Here is an 18,754-nt window from a genome sequence, read left to right as displayed (position 1 = left end):
TTTATTCATACTTGGAGACCCAGCAGAAATGGCTTCTCTAGGAAGCATGCATGAGGCATACAGGCAGTCAGAGTTCAACTGTAGAATTGTTTCCTAGTGTGTAGACATGATTGATTGTTCCCTTATTTAGACTGAACTCCCCTGGGCAAAGTTCTTGTCTTATTCTTCGTATTCCTAGTAGCTAAAGCATGGTGTTCCATGTTTGCTAATAACATTCAGTGAATGCCAATATCAGGTGGTGTGGCAAAAAAAAAAAAAAGAAGAAGAAAGAAAAAGTGGAATTTTGGAGCATTTGTGGCCTTAGGCAAGTGACTTAGTGAATTTTCTTTTTTTTTTTTTTTTTTTTTTTTTTTTTTTTTTGAGGCGGAGTCTCGCTCTGTCGCCCGGACTGGAGTGCAGTGGCCAGATTTCAGCTCACTGCAAGCTCCGCTCCCGGGTTTCCGCCATTCTCCTGCCTCAGCCTCCTGAGTAGCTGGGACTACAGGCGCCCACCACCTCGCCCGGCTAGTTTTTTTTGTATTTTTAGTAGAGACGGGGTTTCACCGTATTAGCCAGGATGGTCTCGATCTCCTGACCTCGTGATCCGCCCGTCTCGGCCTCCCAAAGTGCTGGGATTACAGGCTTGAGCCACCGCGCCCGGCCAGTGAATTTTCTTGAAGCTCAGCTTCCCTGTCTGTAGAATGGGAATTATACCCTGCAAGCCTGTGGGGAAAATTAGACAGAAGAGGGTTTAGCACTTATGGACTACATAAAAGGTAGTTTTGTTGTTATTTTTTTACAAATGTGCTTGGCAATTTTATTCACAGTACCCAATATTTAGAAATAACTCAAGGCCGGGCGCGGTGGCTCAAGCCTGTAATCCCAGCACTTTGGGAGGCCGAGACGGGCGGATCACGAGGTCAGGAGATCGAGACCATCTCTGGCTAACACGGTGAAACCCCGTCTCTACTAAAAATACAAAAAGCTAGCCGGGCGAGGTGGCGGCGCCTGTAGTCCCAGCTACTCGGGAGGCTGAGGCAGGAGAATGGCGTGAACCCGGGAGGTGGAGCTTGCAGTGAGCTGAGATCTGGCCACTGCACTCCAGCCTGGGTGACAGAGCGAGACTCCGTCTCAAAAAAAAAAAAAAAAAAAAAAGAAATAACTCAAATATCCATCATTAGCTGAATATATAAACAAAATGTAGAAAATCATATACTGGAGCATTACTCACCAATAAAAAGGAACAAATAGTGAAACCAGCCCTGCCACTTAGCAGTTTATTAGTCGGCTCCAAGTTCACCCTCCAGTACTTGCTCTGCTTTGACTAAATAACTTCTGAAGTATATATTTGAGCTGGTGAAGGGCTGGACTCTTTCACCTTTGCAGTGAACAAAATGTTGGACTTTGTCAATAGAGGACACTAGAGGGACATTACAGAGGGAATGGGCCTCTTGGATTTGGTGGACTTTTTTTTTAAGGTTTTTAAATATTATCATGGTGTCTTAACTTGCCAATAATGTTGACCTATGGAATTGGTATAATCTCGAAATCTTAGGTGTCAGTGTTAGATATGTGTTTCACATTTTACTTCATTGTCACCCAAGCAAAAAATGAAAAAAAAAAAAAAAAAACCTGAATGTGAAAAGAATGAAGTCTTATAATATTTCTAAACTAAAAAAGGGACTGAATCCCAGTATTCTTCAGCAAACTTCAAAATACTGTTACCTTAAATACATTTTTAATACATGTGATATTTTTGTAGGTCTAGATTTGTGAGATCAATTCTGTTAAACATTATCTTACTGTAGAAGTGTCTGCTGTTCTCTTTGAGCAGTAACCCCACCACCTGTAATGCATCATGCCAATGTAAGTGATAGAATTGCTTTGCCAAATTCTTAAGGGCTTATGTCAGGGAAAAACTTTGAAATTAGCTGGGTACAGTGGCTCATGCCTATAATCCCAGTGCTTTGGGAGGCCAAGGTGGGAGAATCACTTGGCTGGGAGACCAGCCTGAGCAATTCAGCAAGACCCTTTCTTTACAAAAACTGCAAAACTTAGCCAGGTTTGGTGGCACACGCCTGTAGTCATAGCTACTGGGAAGACTGAGGTGGAAGAGGAGGATCTCTTGAGGCCCAGAGTTCAAGGTGGCAGTGAGCTATAATCTGCACTGCACTCCAGCCTAGGTGACAGAGCGAGATCCTGACTGAAAACAAGCCTTGAAATCAAAGTTGATTTTTACAAAAGCCTCAGTGGTAGGAGTGTTAGATTTCTTAAAATAATAGCACACTAATGGAGTGAGTGATTTTCTTTAGATTAAATGTTTACGTATTTATACCATCTGTATTAGTTTCTTAGGGTTGCCATAATAAGTTACCACAAACTGGGTGGCTTAAAGTAACAGAGCTATATTCTCTCACAGTTCTGGAGGCCAGCAGTCTAACGTCATTGTGTCTTCAGGTCCATACTCCCCCTGGATGTTGTAAGGGAGAATCCTTCCTTGCCTCTTCCAACTTTGGTGGCTGTCAGCATTCCTTGGGTCCTTTGTTTTGTGGCTACATCACTCCAGCATCTGCCTCCATCTTTGTATTACCTTCTCTGTGTGTGTCTTCTCTTTTGGGTTTTATATGGCCACTTGTCATTAAACTTGCACATCCACGGAACCCAAAGATGATTTTTTTTTTGTTGAAACGAACTACAGACACGTGCCACCATGCCCAGTTAACTTTTTGTATCTTTAGTAGAGATGGGGTTTCACCGTGTTAGCCAGGATGGTCTCAATCTCCTGACCTCGTGATCTGCCCGCCTCAGCCTTCCAAAGTGCTAGGATTACAGTTGTGAGCCACCGTACCCGGCCAGTAAATTCTTTTTATTACTGTAGTAGATGATACTTGATTAGATGCCATCTTGGGTGCTTTCATTGTGGACAAAGGGGCTCCCATCTCTAAGCTTACATAAAATGTAATTTTAAAAAGATACTTCTTTAGATGTACCTGTTGACATTTTTGTTAATAGTGTCTCACGTCTAGTTTTGGAGGCCGGAATGTTCCAGGGAGCCACAAAAATCTCTGTCAGTTGATGTTTTGAATAATTATTCTGAAATATACTCCTAGGCTTGAAACTTGGATCTGGCTTTTTTTTTTTGTAACTTGAATTTTTTTTTTCTCTTAAGTTATTCTTAAGAATTTTGAAGCCGGGCGCGGTGGCTCAAGCCTGTAATCCCAGCACTTTGGGAGGCTGAGACGGGCGGATCACGAGGTCAGGAGATCGAGACCATCCTGGCTAACACGGTGAAACCCCGTCTCTACTAAAAATACAAAAAAAAAAAACTAGCCGGGCGAGGTGGCGGGCGCCTGTAGTCCCAGCTACTCGGGAGGCTGAGGCAGGAGAATGGCGTAAACCCGGGAGGTGGAGCTTGCAGTGAGCTGAGATCCGGCCACTGCACTCCAGCCTGGGTGACAGAGCAAGACTCCGTCTCAAAAAAAAAAAAAAAAAAAAAGAATTTTGCAAATAGAGCCAGTTTTGTAGCATAGTAAAATTTAAGTTTATGTGACTATTGATCTACTCATCTTATAGAGATTGTCTGTCTGTAGGAAGACTGTGGTAACCGTGGTCAGACTCATCATTTTGAACACTCTAGGTTAGTGTTGGAGAATTTGTAAAACAGAAACTTAACCAACTGTGCTTTGAAAGAGTAAAGTCCATGAAAAGTATTACTTTTAAGTTTCCAGGATTTACAGTTTTAGGTTAACAGTTTTTACATACTGTATTTCAAAACATCAGAGTACTGAAACTTACCTATATGCTCCTTACTAAAAATAGTTCATGCAGGGTCTTTTTTTTTTGAGACGGAGTCTCGCTCTGTGGCCCAGGCTGAAGTGCAGTGGCCAGATCTCAGCTCACTGCAAGCTCTGCCTCCTGGGTTGACACCATTCTTCTGCCTCAGCCTCCCAAGTAGCTGGGACTACAGATGCCCACCACCTCTCCTGGCTAGTTTTTTTTTTTTGTATTTTTTAGTAGAGACGGGGTTTCACTGTGTTAGCCAGGATGGTCTTGATCTCCTGACCTCGTGATCCGCCCGTCTCGGCCTCCCAAAGTGCTGGGATTACAGGCTTGAGCCACCGCACCCGGCCCATGCAGGTTCTTTTCAGTGATCATAGTTTTACAGAGTATAGTAGAAAACAGGATGCCAGTTAGCATCTCTTTTTTTTTTTTTTTTTTTTTGAGATGGAGTTTCACTCTTGTTGTCCAGGCTGGAGTGCAATGGCGTGATCTTGGCTCTTTGCAACCCCCGCCTCCTGGGTTCAAGTGATTCTCCTGTCACGTCCTCCCGAGTAGCTGGGATTACAGGTGCATGTCACCACGTCTGGCTAATTACTGTACTTTTAGTAGAGATGGGGTTCCATTATATTGGTCAGACTGGTCTCGAACTCCTGACCTCAGGTGATCTACCCGCCTTGACCTCCCAAAGTGCTCGGACTGCAGGCATGAGCCACCACACCTGTGCCTGGCCAGCCAGTTGGCATCTCTTTAAGGTCTCCACTATCCTGCCATATTAAGTAGCACGAAAACACACCAAGTTAATTATATTAGCATTCATCTCCCCCCCCACCACATTTTCTCAAGCTTCGTATTACGGTACATGCGTGATTTAGTGTTACAGAAGAGGGTGTCAGTAACCCAACAAATAAGTTCTTCAGGTTCTTGGTTTGCTGTGTAGTTACTAAGGAGGGATTCAGCCGGTGGAGGAGATCCTGGCACAAATGCCAGGAAAGAAGCCCTTTTCCTAGCATTTCAGTGTTTCCTTTGAAGCTTAGTGAGTGGTGAAGTCTTTTGGCATAGGTGCTCCACCATCTGTCTATTCACATAGACTCTTTCCATCTACCTGGCTATGTGCCACCCTTGTTTTGGACATAGAGGGGTGGAGAGCAGAGACCACTGCTTCAGTAACTAGAAATAGATGGAATTTCAGGTCCTGACAGAGATTCTCTGTGGAGTCGCCACCCCTGCTCCTCATCTCCTGGAGTTGGTAGCAAGGAACAGCTGATCTGCTGTTGGTGCTATGTATACTTCCTAATGCTTTTGTTCCCCTACTTGCTATAGAAGTAGAAGTAGTTTTACTGGCATCCCTACGATTTTCCTGTCCTGTCTCTCTCATTTACTTAGTTATCTTCTACCTTGGCTCTGGTTGCCAAAATTCTAAACTTATGTTTTGTGTATGTTTTTTTTTTTTTTTTTTTTTTGGAGACAGGGTCTTGCTCTGTTGCCCAGGCTAGACTGCAGTGGCACAATCATGGCTCACTGCAGCCTTGACCCTCTGGGCTTAAGTGGTCCTCCCACCTCAGTCTTCCCAGTAGCTAGGACAGCAGTTGTGTGCTGCCATACCTGGCTATGTTTTTTATTTTTTGTAGACACAGAGTCTTTTTTTTTTTTTTTTTTTTTTGAGACGGAGTCTTGCTCTGTCGCCCAGGCTGGAGTGCAGTGGCCGGATCTCAGCTCACTGCAAGCTCCGCCTTCCGGGTTTACGCCATTCTCCTGCCTCAGCCTCTGGAGTAGCTGGGATTACAGGCGCCCGCCACCTCGCCCGAATAGTTTTTTGTATTTTTTAGTGGAGGCGGGGTTTCACTGTGTTAACCAGGATGGTCTCGATCTCCTGACCTCGTGATCCGCCCGTCTCGGCCTCCCAAAGTGCTGGGATTACAGGCTTGAGCTACCGCGCCCGGCCGACACAGTCTTGTTATGTGGCCCAGGTTGCTCTCAAACTCCTGTATTCAAGTGATCCTCCTGTCCCAGCTTCCTAAAGTGCTGGAATTACAGACAAGAGCCACCGCACTCTGCTAAACTTTATATGATCCCATGGCTGCAGTATCAGAGAATGAGGTTATTGCCTTCCCATGTACCTTATTTCATTGACTCTAAAATGCCATCAATTGAAAGATTTACCATTATTCTACTAAGAAGGAAAGTATACTTAGTGCCAGTTAAGCTGACATGCCATTGATTATGATATGCAGCCTGATTTCAGCTATGTTTTATTTTTAGTTAGTTATTTATTTTTGAGTCGAAGTCTCACTCTGTTGCCCAGGCTGGAGTGTAGTGGCGCAATCTCAGCTCACTGTAACCTCTGCCTCCCAGGTTCAAGTGATTCTCCTGCGTCAGCCTCCTGAGTAGCTTGGATTACAGATGTGTGCCACCACGCCCAGCTAATTTTTGTATTTTAATTTTTTAAATTTTTTTGAGATGGAGTTATGCTTTTGTTGCCCAGGCTGGAGTGCAATGGCATGATCTTGGCTCACTGCAACCTCTGCCTCCCGGATTCAAGTGATTCTCCTGCCTCAGCATCTCAAATAGCTGGGATTACAGGCAAGCACCACTACTCCTGGCTAGTTTTGTATTTTTAGTAGAGATGGGGTTTCTCCATGTTGGTCAGGCTGGTCTCAAACTCCTAACCTCAGGTGATCCACCCGTCTTGGCCTCCCAAAGTGCTGGGATTGCAGGGGTGAGCCACCGTGCCTGGCCTAATTTTTGTATTTTTAGTAGAGATGGGGTTTTGCCTTGTTAGCAAGGCTAGGCTGGTCTGGAACTCCTGATCTCAAGATGATCCGCCCACCTTGGCCTCCCAAAGTGCTAGGATTACAGGCATGAACCACTGTGCCCAACCTCTGCTATGTTTTTTTTTTTTTTTAAAGTCTTAAGATCAGTGACAATCACTGTAATTGTAACTATCTGGTTCTTCAACGGATATTTACTGGGCAGTTTTGATGGACCAGGCTCTGTGCAAAAAGCTGGAAGTCAGGTCCCTATTTGTTACTGGGTCAAGAGACATTAAATAATCACATATGGCCGGGCGCGGTGGCTCACGCCTGTAATCCCAGCTCTCAGGGAGGCAGAGGCGGGAGGATAGCTTGAGCCCAGGAGTTCGAGACCTGCCTAGGTAATACAGCGAGACCCCGTTCTCCACAAAAAAGGAAAAAAAAAAAAAAAAAAGATAAATAATCACATAGATGCCAGGCGTGGTGGCTCACATCTGTAATCCCAGCACTTTGGAAGGCCGCGGTGGGCAGATCACAAGGTCAGGAGTTCGAGAACAGCCTGGCCAACATGGTGAAACCCTGTCTCTACTAAAGATAGAAAAAATTAGCTGGGTGTGGTGGCGTGTGCCTGTAATCCCAGCTACTCAGGAGGCTGAGGCAGGAGAATCACTTGAACCCAGGAGGTGGCGTTGCAGTGAGCTGAGATCACGCCATTGAGATCATGCCATGCCATTGAGATCATGCGATGCCATTGCACTCCTGCCTGGGCGACAGGGCGAGACTCCGTCTCAAAAAAAAATTGTTCACATAGATAAGGCTCATGCCTAGTGCTTTTCTTTGAGACAGAGTCTCACTCTTGTCACCCAGCATTGAGTGCAGTGGCACAATCATGGCTTACTACAGCCTCGACTTCCTGGGCTCAGGTGATTCTCCAGGCATGTACCATCATGCCCAGCTAATTTTTTGTATTTTTAGTAAAGGTGGGGTTACACCATGTTGTCCAGGCTGGTCTTGAACTCCTGGGCTCAAGTGATAACGCCCACCTCAGCCTTCCAAAGTGCTGAGATTATAGTCGTGAGTCACCTTGCCTGGCCAGTCCTATCATTTTGAATGGCTGAGGAGAGAGGATGGCTTGAGTCCAGGAGCACAAGACCAGCTGGGACAGTGTAACAGAGTGAGACCCTGTTTCTACAAATTTTTTTCTTTTTTTGAAACGGAGTCTCACTGCGTGACCCAGGCTGGAGTGCAGTGGTGCGATCTCGGCTTACTGCAACCTCCGCCTCCCAGGTTCAAGCGATTCTTCTGCTCCAGCCTCCTGAGTAGCTGGGACCACAGGCATGTGCCACCACACCCAGCTCATTTCTTATATTTTTTGTAGAGACAGGGTTTCACCATGTTAGCCAGATGGTCTCGATCTCCTGACCTCATGATCCGCCTGCCTCAGCCTCCCAAAGTGGTGGGATTACAGGTGTGAGCCACTGCACCCAACCTCTACAAATTTTTTTTTTTTTTTTTTTTTTTTTTTTTTGAGATGGAGTCTCGCTCTGTCGCCCGGGCTGGAGTGGAGTGGCCGGATCTCAGCTCACTGCAAGCTCCGCCTCCCGGGTTTACGCCATTCTCCTGCCTCAGCCTCCGGAGTAGCTGGGACTACAGGCGCCCGCCACCTCGCCCGGCTAGTTTTTTGTATTTTTTAGTAGAGACGGGGTTTCACCGTGTTAGCCAGGATGGTCTCGATCTCCTGACCTCGTGATCCGCCCGTCTCGGCCTCCCAAAGTGCTGGGATTACAGGCTTGAGCCACCGCGCCCGGCCAAAAATTTTAAAAATAAACAACAGCCAGGTGTGGTGGCATGTGCCAGTAGTCCCAGCTCACTCGGGATGCTAAGGCAGGAGTATTGCGTGAGCCTAGTTCAAGGTTATAGTGAGCTATGATTCACACCACTGTGCTCCAGCCTGAGCGACAAGAGTGAGACTCTGTCTCAAATAATAATAACCACACAGACAAATATGAACTGTATAAAGTTGTTAAAGCAACCTGGGCTTTACCATAGTACTTAATAAGAAATAAATGGAAATGGCAGAAAGAGGCTTCTGGGAAGGTCTCTAAGGGCAACATTTAAGTGAAGCCTGAAGGTGGATGTGGGGAAGGAGAGGATGGGAAGAATATTCTAGGCAGAGTGTTCCTATAGTCCCGGAGTGGTTGAAATTTAAAAGTTAATTAAGAAAAAGTAGGCTGGGCGTGGTCACTCACGCCTATAATCCCAGCACTTTGGGAGGCTGAGGCGGGTGGATCATGAGGTCAGGAGTTTGAGACCAGCCTGACCAAGATGGTGAAACCCCATCTCTACTAAAAATACAAAAAAATTAGCTGGGTGCGGTGGTAAGCACCTGTAATCCCAGCTACTCAGGAGGTGGAGGCAGGAGAATCGCTTGAACCCAAGAGACGGAGGTTGCAGAGAGCTGAGATCACGCCAGTGCACTGTAGCCTGGGTGACAGAGCAAGACTTCGTCTCAAAAAAAAAAAAAAAAAAGTAAAGTTGATCGTTCCTTATCCAAAATGCTTAGGACCCTAAGTGTTTCAGATTTGAATTTTTCTGGATTTTGGGATATTTGCATATACATAATTAGGTATCTTGGGGGTGGGACCCAAGTCTAAACACAGAATTCATTTATGTTTCATATAGGCCTTGTACAATTTTTTGAAGCCTGAAGATAATTTTATTAGTTTAGTTTTTTCTTTTTTTTTCCTTTTTTTTGAGATGGAGTCTCGTACTGTCACCCAGGCTGGAGGGCAGTGGTGCAGTCTCGGCTTGCTGCAACCTCCGCCTCCCGAGTTCAAGCTATTCTGCTTCAGCCTCCCGAGTAGCTGGGACTATAGGCGTGCGCCACCACGCCTGGGTAATTTTTGTATTTTTAGTAGAGATGGAGTTTCACCATGTTGGTCAGGCTGGTTTCAAACTCCTGACCTTGTGATCCAGCCACTTGGCTTCCCAAAGTGCTGGGATTGCAGGCATGAGCCACCGTGCCAGCCTTTTTAATTTTTTTGAGATAGAGTCTCACTTTGTTGCCCAGGCTGGAGTGCAATGCAATGGTGTAATCATGGCTGACTGCAGTCTTAAACTCCAGTGCTCAAGCCATCTTCCCAAGGACTGCAGGCACTGTGTATACAGGTGTATAGGCACTGCCGCCTAGCTGATTTTGTAGAGACAAGGCCTCACTATGTTGTCTAGGCTGGTGTTGAACTCCTGGACTCAAGTTATCCTCCTGCCTTGGCCTCCAGGTGTTGGAATTATAGGCTTACGTGATTTTTTTTTTTTTTTTTTTTTTTTAAGATGGAGTTTTGCTCTGTTGCCCAGGCTGGAGTGCAGTAGTGTGATCTTAGCTCACTACAGCTTCCACTTCCTGGGTTCAAGTAACATCCAGCTAATTTTGTATTTTTAGTAGAGACAGAGTTTCGCCCTGTTGGCCAGGCTGGTCTTAGACTCCTGACCTCAAGTGATCCTCCCAGTTTGGCCTCCCAGAGTGCTGAGATTACAGGCGTCAGCCACTGTGCCTGGCCTTTACACAATATTTTAAATGATTTTGTTCATGAAATAAAATTTGACAGTGTTTTAACTGCTGCCTACCACATGAGACTAGGTGTAGAATTTTCTACTTATGGCATTATGTCAGTACTCAGAAAAAGTTTCAGATTTTGGAGCAGTTTAGATTCAAATTTGTTTTTTTTGAGACGGAGTCTTGCTCTATCGCCCCGGCTGGAGTGCAGTGGCTAATCTCGGCTCACTGCAAGCTCTACCTCCTGAGTTCACGCCATTCTCCAGCCTCAGCCTCCCGAGTAGCTGGGACTACAGGTGCCCGCCACCATGCCCAGCTAATTTTTTGTATTTTTAGTGGAGACAGGGTTTCACCGTGTTAGCCAGGATGGTCTTGATCTCCTGACTTCATGATCCACCCACCTCGGCCTCCCAAAGTGCTGGGATTACAGGCGTGACCACTGCGCCTGGCCTTTTGTTGTTGTTGTTGTTGTTGTTGAGACAGTGTCTCACTGTGTTGCCCAGGCTGGAGTGCAAAGGCGTGATCTCGGCCCACTCCATCCTCTGCTTCTTGGGTTCCAGCGATTCTCCTGCTTCAGCCTCCCTAGTAGCTAGGATTACAGGCATGCGCCACCATACCCAGCTAATTTTTGTATTTTTAGGAGAGACGTGGTTTCACCAGGTTGGTCAGACTGGTCTCAAACTCCTGACCTCAGGTGATCCACCTGCCTCAGCCTCCCAAAGTGTTGGAATTACAGGCGTGAACCATTGCACCTGACCAATAACCATGTATTCTTAAAAATTGCTGAGAGTAGATTTTTTAAGTGTTTTCACTGCCAAAAGAAATAAGTATGTGAGGTAAATAAGTATGTGAGATAATAATATGTTAATTAGCTCAATTTAGCTATTCCACAGTGTATTCATATTCCAGAACAACATGTTGTGCGTGACAATATATACAATTTTGTCAATTTGAAGAAAGAAGTTGGCTAGGCCCGGTGGCTCACGCCTGTAATCCTAGCACTTTGGGAGGCTGAGGTGGGTGGATCACCTGAGGACACGAGTTCAAGACCAACCTGGCCAACAAGGTGAAACCTTGTCTCTACTAAAAATACAAATATTAGCTGGGCGTGGTGCCAGGCGCCTGTAGTCTCAGCTACTCAGGAGGCTGAGACAGGAGAATCGCTTGAACCCAGGAGGTGGAGGTTGCGGTGAGCTGAGATCACGCCACTGCACTCCAGCCTGGGCAACGGAGTGAGATTCCATCTCAAAAAAAAAAAAAAGAAAAAAGGAAAAAATTGTGAAATGAGCAAAGGATAGTTAAAGGTAAAATGGGAAAGGTTCTTGATATTCAATAATGAACAGAGAATACGGTCATATGCCACATAATGACATTTTGGTCAATAACAGATGATATGACAGTGGTCCCATAAGACAGTGGAGCCGAAAAATTCCTGTTGCCTAGTAACGTTGTAGCTGTTGTAATGTAGCGTAATTCCTTTTTTAAAAAAGTAAATTAGGGGCCGGGCGCGGTGGCTCAAGCCTGTAATCCCAGCACTTTGGGAGGCCGAGACGGGCAGATCACGAGGTCAGGAGATCGAGACCATCCTGGCTAATACGGTGAAACCCTGTCTCTACTTAAAAATACAAAAAACTAGCCGGGCGATGAGGTGGGCGCCTGTAGTCCCAGCTACTCGGGAGGCTGAGGCAGGAGAATGGCGTAAACCTGGGAGGCGGAGCTTGCAGTGAGCTGAGATCCGGCCACTGCACTCCAGCCTGGGTGGCAGAGCAAGACTCCGTCTCAAAAAAAAAAAGTAAATTAAAAAATAAATGTATTATAGGCTGAGTGCACAGTGTTTATAAAGTCTGCAGTAGTGTACAATAATCAGTAATACCCTGGGCACTCACATTCAGTCATCATGGACTCATCCAGCGCAACTTCTAGTCTTGCAGACTCTGTTCATGGTGAGTGCCCTATAGAGGTGTGCCATTTTTTACCTTTCTCCCCCCATGTTTTTTTTTTTTTTTTTTTTTTTTTGAGACGGAATCTTGCTCTGTCGCCCAGGCTGGAGTGCAGTGGCCGGATCTCAGCTCACTGCAAGCTCCGCCCCCCGGGTTCACACCATTCTCCTGCCTCAGCCTCCCGAGTAGCTTGGACTACAGGCGCTCGCCACCTTGCCCGGCTAGGTTTTTTTTTGTATTTTTTAGTAGAGACGGGGTTTCACCGTGTTAGCCAGGATGGTCTCGATCTCCTGACCTCGTGATCCGCCCGTCTCGGCCTCCCAAAGTGCTGGGATTATAGGCTTGAGCCACCGCGCCCGGCCTCCCCCCCCCCATGTTTTTACTGTACCTTTTCTGTTTACATATGTTTAGGATACACAGATGCCATTGTGTTATAGTTGCCTGTGGTATTCAGTACAGTAATATGCTGTATAGATTTGTAGCCTAGGAGCAGTAAGGCTGTATACCATGTGGCCTAGGCTGTACCATCTAGGTTTTTGTAAGTACACTTCGATGTTCTACAGCTACAGATTTCTCAGAATATATGCCTTTTGTTAAGTTTAGCATGACTATATTCTCTTCATAAACACATTTCCATCTTAGTGGTTGCTAAAGTACTCAAAGAAAGAAACTCCTTATTCTCTCATGTTTTCCACATTTACCCCAAAACACCTTTTTCTTTCTTTTTTTTTTTTTTTTTTTTTTTTTTGAGACAGAGTTTCGCTCTTGTTGCCCAGTCTGGAGTGCAATGGCGCGATCTTGGCTCTCTGCATCCTCCGCCTCCTGGGTTCTAGCAATTCTCCTGCCTCAGTCTCCCTAGTAGCTGGGATTACAGGCATGCGCCACCACACCTGGCTAATTTTTGTATTTTTAGCAGAGACAGGGTTTCACCATGTTGGTCAGGAGGGTCTCGAACTCCTGACCTCAGGTAATCCACGTGCCGTGGCCTCCCAAAGTGTTGGGATTACAGGCGTGAGCCACTGCGCCTGGCCCAAAACACCTTTTTCATTCAAGTTCAGTAATTACATCGTAATATATTGTGTATGTCACTATAAACTAACTTTTTTTTCTTTTTAAGATGCATTTTCGCTGTTGTTGCCCAGGGTGGAGTGCAATGGCATGATCTTGGCTCACTGCAACCTCCATCTCTTGGGTTCCAGCGATTATCTTGCCTCAGCTTGCCATGTAGCTGGGATTACAGGTATGCACCACCACGCCCAGCTAATTTTGTATTTTTAGTAGAGACAGGACTTCTCCGTGTTGGTTAGGCTGGTCTCGAACTCCTGACCTCACGTGATCCGCCCACGTCAGCCTCCCAGAGTGCTGGGATTACAGGCGTGAACCACCATGCCCGGCCGCATGCAGGTCTTTTCTTTTTTTTTTTTTTGAGACAGAGTTTTACCCCTTCCCACAAGATGCTTGAAGAAGTACAGTGGTGAGATTATAGCTCACTACAGCCTCAAACTTCTGGGCTCAAGGAATCTTACTGCTTCAGCCTCCTGAGTAGCTAGGACTACAGGAATGTGCTACCACATCCCGGCTAATTGTTGTTGTTGTTGTTGTTAATTTTTTGTAGAGACAGGGTCTCACTATTTTGACCAAACTAGTCTTGAGCCCCTGGGCTGAAGGAGTCCTCCAGCCTCAGCCTCTCAAAGTGCTGAGATTATAGCCATGAGTCCCTGTACCTGGCCTGTAGGCTTTCTGTTTCCTGGTATTATTGGTTATTGGGCTGAATGGACTAGACTTTCTTTTGGAAATTTTTTATTTGCCTTTGTAAGTATTTAAGCACTAATTCTGCTTGGTACCCTACTAAGCATTAACCCACTCAGACATTTGAGTGCCTCTCATGTTCCAGTCTCTACAGAATGTGGTGAAGAATATGATACACCTTGTCTCTCATTCAAGCAGTCATAATTAAACATTAAAGGGATAGAGATGAGTTTGTGCAGAGGTTAACTTCTGGTAGTTGTAGATAATTTAAAAATGAAATATAGGGAGGCTGAGGGAAGGGAATCACTTGAACCTGGGAGGCGGAGATTGCAGTGAGCCGAGATTGCGCCACTGCACTCCAGCCTGGCGACAGAGCAAGATCCTGTCTCCAAAAAAAAAAAAAATATATATATATATATATATATACACACACACACATATAGCTATATAGTGCCATATATGATACTAGATTTGTATAGTACAGTTAATAAAATAGCTTTCTAGGAAAAGGAGGCCTATAAAGAATAAAGAGTTAAGATTTTTTTCATCCTAAGAAAGATAAGTCTAATCTTTTTAATTGCAAATGTTTAGTGTTGATGTTTTAAAACCATAACTGATGTTGTGAAGATAGATAAAGATTATCTGGGGTCTAGCTTAGAATTTTTTTTTTTTAATCTCAGAATTTCATATTGGTTTATCCTTTGTGAAACTTTAAACGTGGTAAGCAAATGTTAATGTCTTAACTACAATTTATTGGATATAAATAACTTACTAGATGGAACTCACTGACTTTAAAACTGCTTTTACCATAGCTGACTTTTTCTACTTAACGAACAGTGATAGACCTTATTCTCTGACTTCCTGATTCTAACTAACACTCTCCACCCCCTCTTCAAGTGTAGATCTGGTTTTGTATTTAAGGTCAATGATGAGTCTAAAAAAGAATTTTCTTAGGCCGGGCGCAGTAGCTCACACCTGTAATCCCCACACTTTGGGAGGCCGAGGCGGGTGGATCACGAGGTCAGGAGATGGAGATCATCCTGGCTAACATGGTGAAACCCCATTTCTACTAAAAATACAAAATAGCTAGGCATGGTGGCAGGCGCCTGTTGTCCCAGCTACTCGGGAGATTGAGGCAGGAGAATGGCCTGAACCCAGGAGGTGGAGCTTGTGGTGAGCAGAGATCTCGCCACTGCACTCCAGCCTGGGCAACATAGCGAGACTCTGTTTCCAAAAAAAAAAAGAATTTTCTTTAAAATGTCTATAGTTTTTTGAATTATTTGTTTTACGTTAGGGTAATCAGCATCTTCTTTTGTTAAACAGAATTTTAGACCATTTACTTTATCAGCATAAATACAATATACTGCCTTGTTTAGTTTTTATAAAAAGTATTTTTAGAGACAGAGTCTGTTGCTTAGGCTGAAGTACAATGGCATATCATAGCTCACTGCAGTCTCCAACTCCTGGGCACAGGTGATAACCCGGCCTCAGCCTCCCAAGTGGCTGGGATTACAGATGTGCACTACCATGCCTGGCTAAATGTTTCTATTTTGTAGAGATGGAGTCTTGCTCTGTTGCCTAGGCTGGTCTTGAACTCCTGGCCTCAAGCAGTCTTACTGCGTCAGCCTCCACTGCACCTGTCTTGTTTAGCCTTTTTTTTTTTCTTTTTTTTTTTTTGAGACAGTGTTGCTCTGTCTCAGCCAGGCGCGGTGGCTCAAGCCTGTAATCCCAGCACTTTGGGAGGCCGAGATGGGCGGATCACGAGGTCAGGAGATTGAGATCATCCTGGCTAACACGGTGAAACCCCATCTCTACTAAACAATACAAAAAACTAGCCGGGCGAGGTGGCAGGCGCCTGTAGTCCCAGCTACTCGGGAGGCTGAGGCAAGAGAATGGCGTGAACCCGGGTGGCGGAGCCGAGATCGCGCCACCGCACTCCAGCCTGGGCGACTGAGCAGGACTCCGTCTCAAAAAAAAAAAGGAAAAGAAAAGAAAGTAAGAGTGCTAAGGGATTAAGTCTATCAGCATCAGATAATTTGATTTGTCAGAAATTATGTCTTTCAAACTCATATAAGTTAATTATGAGTTACTAATATTTCCTGAGTTTTAAAAATTAATAATTTAAAAATATGCAAGCAGTTATTTTCAAATATTAGCTTAAGTGTTGTGCTGGGAACATAAGCAAGTAGTAAAAATTAAATTGTTTCTGTTGCACCCCTAGTTAAGAAAGGAGTGAGGCAGGGAGAATGCATGTACTGTAGTAAGGACAGATTGCTCACCTTCCATCAGTCTTGAAAACTTGGGGCCGGGTGTGGTGACTAATACCTGTAATTCCACACTTTGGGAGGCCAAGGCACGCCGATCCCTTGAGGTCAGGAGTTCTCAAGACCAGCCTGGACAACATGGTGAAACCCCGTCTCTACTAAAAATACAAAAATTATCCAGGCGTGGTGGCGGGTGCCTGTAATTCCAGCTACTCAGGAAGCTGAGGCAGGAGAATTGCTTGAACTTGGGAAAGACAGAGGTTGCAGTGAGCCAAGATTACTCCACTACAGTCCAGCCTGGGCGACAAAGCAAGATTCTGTCTTAAAAAAAAAAAAAAAAAGGAAAAAAAGAAAACCTGGAACACACCTTGGCCTTCTAAGTCTCATCTCTTTGATTTCAGTTTCTGCCATTTTGTCGTTTGCCTTCCCTTGCTTTCCCTTCAAATCTTGTTGGTAGTGAGTTTTCTAGTATCACCTTTTGTCTCTGATACTTTTTAACTCATCAGACATAAAAGTAATAAGCTCTGGTGTGCATTATAATTTCCTGAGGCCTTGTTAAAACAGTTCAACTCCACCTCAGAGTTTCTGACCTGGTAATTGTGGGGTAGAGCCTGTGAATTTGCATTTCTAATTCTAATAAGCTTCCTTGTGATGGTGATCCTGCTGTGTCAGTATCTCAGTTTTTTTTTTTTTTTTTTTTGAGACGGAGTCTCGCTATCACCCAGGCTGGAGTGCAGTGGCCGGATCACAGCTCACCGCAAGCTCCGCCTCCCAGGTTCACGCCATTCTCCTGCCTCAGCCTCCCAAGTAGCTGGGACTACAGGCACCCGCCACGTCACCCGGCTAGTTTTTTGTATTTTTTTTTTTAGTAGAGACGTGGTTTCACCGTGTTAGCCAGGATGGTCTCGATCTCCTGACCTTGTGATCCACCCGTCTCGGCCTCCCAAAGTGCTGGGATTACAGGCTTGAGCCACCGCGCCCGGCCAGTATCTCAGTTTTGAGAACTACTGGTTTAACTGTTCTTTCTTTGCAGTTCAGTAATTTTTTTTTTTTTTTTGAGACAGAGCCTTGTTCTGTTGCCCAGATTGGAGTACAGTGGCACGACCTTGGCTCACTGCAACCTCCGCCTCCTGGGTTCAAGCGACTCTCCTACCTCAGCCTCCCGAGTAGCCGGGACTACAGGCGTGTGCCACCACGCCCGGCTAATGTTTTTGTGGTTTTTTTTTTTTTTTTTTTTTTTTTTGAGACTGAGTCTGGCTCTGTCGCCCAGGCTGGAGCGCAGTGGCCGGATCTCAGCTCACTGCAAACTCCGCCTCCCAGGTTGACGCCATTCTCCTGCTCAGCCTCCTGAGTAGCTGGGATTACAGGCGCCCACCACCTCGCCCGGCTAGTTTTTTGTATTTTTAGTAGAGACAGGGTTTCACCGTGTTAGCCAGCATGGTCTCGATCTCCTGACCTCGTGATCCACCCGTCTCGGCCTCCCAAAGTGCTGGAATTACAGGCTTGAGCCACCGCGCCCGGCCTTTTTTGTGTTTTTAGTAGAGATGGTGTTTCACCGTGTTAGCCAGGGTGGGTCTCGATATCCTGACCTCGCGATCTGCCCACCTTGGCCTCCCAAGGTGCTGGGATTACAGACATGAGCCGCCGTGCCCGGCTGCAGTTCAGTAGTCTTAAAAGAGGTTCAGCTTAATTTCCCAAATGCCATGTAGATTCTCAGACATTTCTTTTTTCTTTTTTTTTTTTTTTGAGACGGAGTCTTGGTCTACCACCCAGGCTGGAGTGCAGTGGCCAGATCTCAGCTCACTGCAAGCTCCGCCTCCCGGGTTTACGCCATTCTCCTGCCTCAGCCTCCCGAGTAGCTGGGACTACCGGCACCCGCCTCATCGCCCGGCTAGTTTTTTGTATTTTTAAGTAGAGACAGGGTTTCACTGTATCAGCCAGGATGGTCTCGATCTCCTGACCTCGTGATCCGCCCGTCTCGGCCTCCCAAAGTGCTGGGATTACAGGCTTGAGCCACCGCGCCCGGCCTTTTTCTTTTTTTTTTTTTTGAGACAGAGTCTCGCTCTGTCACCCAGGCTGGAGTGCAGTGACGTTATCTCGGCTCACTGCAACCTCCGTCTCCTGGGTTCAAGTGATTCTCCTGCCTCAGCCTCCTGAGTAGCTGGGACTACAGGCAAGTGCCACCACGCCCAGCTAATTTTTGTATTTTTAGTAGAGACGGGGTTTCACCACGTTAGCTAGGCTGGTCTTGATTTCTTGACGTTGTGATTTGTCCGCTTCGGCCTCCCAAAGTGCTGGGATTACAGGCATGAGCCACTGCACCCGGCCGATTCTCAGACATTTCTAACTTGTACATTTCTAATATTTTAGATCCAAATTTAAAGAACCATGGTATAGCAGGACACTCAAGTCCTTACCCTTGGGTTACTTTGTATTTTGTTTTCTTATAAAATTGGGAATAGTTCTAAATGATGTCTTATGACCCTGAAGTTTTATATATACATATGTATTTTAATATATGTTTTTAATATGTAAAAAATATAACATAATGTATACATTGTTATATAATGTATATAATGTACAACATGATGTATATATTATGTATATAATGTATATATAACACAAATACGTATGTATGTAATAGACACATACGTAACATATGAAAAATGTATTTTAAAATATGTACTTTTTTTTAGAGATGGGCTCTCACTTTGTTGCCTAGGCTGGAGTATAGTGACA

General features: G+C 45.3%; 1 protein-coding gene across 2 annotated transcripts in view; it reads left to right on the top strand.

Annotated features, from left to right (window-relative positions):
* Nucleotides 1-18,754, top strand: part of UBE2D2 (ubiquitin conjugating enzyme E2 D2) — a 68,283-nt gene that overhangs the window by 14,426 nt on the left and 35,103 nt on the right. The gene's annotated exons all lie outside the window — the stretch shown is intronic.

Source organism: Trachypithecus francoisi, unplaced genomic scaffold (genome assembly GCF_009764315.1).
Source record: "Trachypithecus francoisi isolate TF-2019V2 unplaced genomic scaffold, Tfra_2.0 Lachesis_group2, whole genome shotgun sequence".
Taxonomy (NCBI): domain Eukaryota; kingdom Metazoa; phylum Chordata; class Mammalia; order Primates; family Cercopithecidae; genus Trachypithecus; species Trachypithecus francoisi.
This window is presented reverse-complemented; position numbering and strand designations above follow the sequence as displayed.